The sequence below is a fragment of the Limulus polyphemus genome, unplaced genomic scaffold (assembly GCF_000517525.1).
Source record: "Limulus polyphemus unplaced genomic scaffold, Limulus_polyphemus-2.1.2 Scaffold4021, whole genome shotgun sequence".
Classification (NCBI taxonomy): Eukaryota; Metazoa; Arthropoda; class Merostomata; order Xiphosura; family Limulidae; genus Limulus; species Limulus polyphemus.
Genome location: NW_013669631.1, coordinates 34,263 through 38,442, shown reverse-complemented (window position 1 = coordinate 38,442; position 4,180 = coordinate 34,263).

Genomic DNA, 4,180 nt, shown 5'->3' with positions numbered 1-4,180 from the left:
TGTAAACATTACCCACTGACCATTCGAAGAGTTTACTCAACAGAATCTCTTGCATTGCGACTTTTACCAGTTTGAACGTATTAAAAAATCTATTTCATTTTGTTGTTTTATGGTATAGTAAAGCTCAGAGTATTAGAATGTTATTACCATATGCGTGAGACGAGGTCTTCAAAAAGCGACTCAAACTGCTTCAAACTTTTATTAACACGGATTAGGAAATTAATACATTAATTTAGAGAGAATGAGTAGTTTATTTCTGATTATGGTTATGTTACATCTGGTATATGTATTTAGTAGTCTGTGAACTGACTTAACAACCTGCTAACCTATTCACCACCAGTTTAATTTGAATGTGATCATGCAGTTTAGTTTGCCTACTGTAGTCCAGAAATCTTTACGTAGAACTTTATTCTTATTAATATTTATGTATATGTTTTATATAATAAGTAAATAACAATTAACTATTTTCAACGCTTTTTATAACAATTAACATATTAAGGGTATTCCATAACATTAAATTTAACTAAGAATTAACGAATCTTGCACGCATTTATCTGAAAAAAGGGAAAAAAATTATATTAACCCCAAAACATCAATAGTTATCAACAGATGGCGATAAACAACTAAATCCAAGTTTGTTTGTTTTTTTGTTTTTGTTAATATTAACACAACATCTCTCCCTCAATCAGAGGTTTCCCAGTGATAGGGGTTTGAGTAAAGAATTTCAGATGTATCCAGTTTTGGTGAAACTTATATAAGATTTATCAAACAATATATGTGAAGATTGCAATTTATAGTTTCCTATCGGACAAAAACTGACTGGCTACGTCATCAGCAAAAATCCGTAGTTAATGACAATATTTATTGTTGTGTAACTGACGATTCTGTGCGTGAGTCTTCTTCTTCGCCCATCGTTGCATCTTTTTATTTTTATCTGTTGTTTTCAGACCAGAGCCCAATTGATCTTCAGTAGATAGCTCCAAGCCCCGCTGACCGTGACTGGAACTTTGCTACTCTTCGGCATGTCATCACCAGTCACCGTTATTCCCTCGATTACCTGAACGTGCCAAGTCCTTCTACCTCCAACCTGTGTAGCCGCTGTGAATGTGATCATTATGGACTTTTTTTCTTTTTACAGCACACGTTGAGACAAGTATACTTATCAAACCCAAAGACGCTGTGGCGGCATAAAAATATAGGTTTGGTTCTAACAAGGAGAATAGATATAGTAATAAGTAGCCTTTCTTCAGATCAATAGATCAAGAAAAGGTCTCTAACTTCAACCAGATAATGAACAAAGGTCGTATAATTTGATTTGAGAATTAATAAAGAGATAACCAATTCATGTATGTGACCGTTGTTGGTAATTTAATGCGTTTGTTTGTTTTGAATTTCGCGCAAAACTACACGAGGGCTATCTGCGCTAGCCGCCCCTAATTTAACAACGAAAGACTAGAGGGAAGGCAGCTAGTCATCACCACCCACCGCCAACTCTTGGGCTACTCTTTTACCAACGAATAGTGGGATTGACCGTCACATTATAACGCCCCCACGGCTAAAAAGGCGAGCATGTTTGGTGTGACAGGGATTTGAACCCGCGACCCGCAGATTACGAGTCGAGTGCCCTAACCACCTGGCCATGCCGGGCGCGCCAATTTAATGTGACCACTTCAAAACCCTGTCTCTTGGACTACTCATAACACCTGAGATATATGTTTCAGACAATTAAAGAATAATAAAATAATAAGTTAATTTGTTATTTCATTATATCCTGTATAGATGTAAAATGTTATATCTTAAGAAAAGAAAACTTAACACTATCAGGTGATGAAAATAAAGCTTACTTTATCAAAATAAAAACACAAATGCTTCATTGCCGGTGGCTTTCTTATGGCTCGGCATGGCCAGGTGGTTACGACGCTTGACTCACAATCTGAGGGTCGCGGGTTCCAATCTCCATCCCATTAAAAATGCTTGCTCTTTCAGTCGTGGGGGCGTTATAATGTGACGGTCAATCCCACTATTCGTTGGTAAAAGAGTAGCCCAAGAGTTGGCGGTGGATGGTAATGACTAGCTGTCTTCCATTTAAATTAGGGACGGCTACCGCAGACAACCCTCTTATTATAGACAAACACTTAAAACATCAACTAAACAACAACAACCAATCCAAACCACAAATTATGAACTGCAAGTAGACCAACAAAATACACAAACAACTGAATCTCAAGCAAACAATGTTACAAAAACAGAAAAAAAACCTACATATTCATGAAAATCATCAAAAACATTTTCACATATTTCACCAAAGAATATTCACAACCAACACAAACCAAATACTGCATAGAACTAATAATACAAATAGCCAAAAAAACACATCATACCATACATACCACAGATAATCCAATCAATCACTGGATCCCTACTCACATAAAATTCAGTTTTACATATCAACATCCAAAGTGCACTTGCTTCCAAGAAACATGAGACTGAAGATATTACTAACATAGCTAAACCTGATATATGTGTAATAAGTGAAACCTGTATATATCAAAACCATAGATTCAGAATCAAAGGCTATTTAACAATAAGAAAAGATAGAATAAACAATAGAGACCAAACAGAGGAATCCTACTGTTGTATAAGACCGATCTTATTGTAACAGAAGTACAAATTACTTAATCAAATGAATGTATAGCCGTAGATGTGCTAACAGAAAACGCATATATTGTAACAGCAGCAGATGTCTATTACTCATCAAATAAAACATAGACACTGACCTATTGTGCCAAATAAATAATCATAATACAAATAATATTATAACAGGCGACCTAAATAACAAACGTACAATATTTAACTGTAACTCCACAAACCTAAATGGAGGAATATTATACAGACGATTATTAGATACTAACACAGTGTTACTAAACGATGCCATCCCAACACATAATTCTTATGCACATGGCACCAGTGATATACTGGATCTTTGCCTGTGTTCATACAATATGAGTCAAAAATTTGTAAATTTTCAAGTAGGAACCGACATAGACAGTGACCACCTTCCAATCTGGAGCACCTTCAATTTCACCTCCCATACAAATAAATCAATGCAAACCGAAAAATTCAACTACAAAAAAAAAGCAAATTGAATCGAATAATCAGTAATAGACAAAATCTTATCAAAACAAATAATAACAAATGTCGCGAATACATATTATCATACCATCACTGAGTGCCTTATCACAGCAGCCAAACAAACAATACCAAAACATAAACCAGCAAAAACAGCACAAACATGGAAACCACGTGCAAAAATAATAAATATGATAAAAAAACGAAGGCAGTTCCGTAGATAATACATACAAAATCGAGACCCCACGCTAAAAACACAAATAAATGTTCTAAGAAATAAAATAAGAAAAGAAGTTCGAGAACTAAAACAATATAGTTGGGATCATTTCTGCTCCCAACTTAACGACAAAACAGATCAACAACAATTCTGGACACATCTAAAACGATTCACAAACACAGGAAACCCAAGTAGCAATCACCCCCCACTTGAAACACAAAATAAAATAGCATACACAAACTCTGAAAAAGCGGAATTATTTAAAGAACACCTCAAAAACACACCAAGAACCTGATATGAATACACATTTTAACAATAAAGTCAATACCTATGTCAGACTAAACAAAACTATACACACCTAAATTCCCTGCGGACACACTAAATATATCAAGAAACAATGACGCCAATAAAAACCCGATAACATTCCAACTGATAAAAACAATCACACAAATAGAAGTTATAAACGCAATAAACACCACTAAAAACAAAGCACCAGTGAAGACGGCATACAGGTCGTCCTCAGAAAAGGCACTCATAGATTGTATGAACACCTAACATCATTATTTAACCTGTCTCTGAACTCTGGATATATCTCGGTTTCTTGGAAGCAAGCGATTCGACTAATGTTCCATGAAGAAGGAAAAGCAGCAAATAAACCAAACAACTACCGCCCGATCAGTCTGACCAGCTGTGCAGGGAAAATTCTGGAAAAAAAATAATTGGAAACAAATTCTCAAATTATCTAAAAGTAACCTCAAAATTACCGGAAATCCAAAATGGAGTTTGAAAATATAGACAAACAACTGACCACATGGTCAGATTAACAGAAACCAT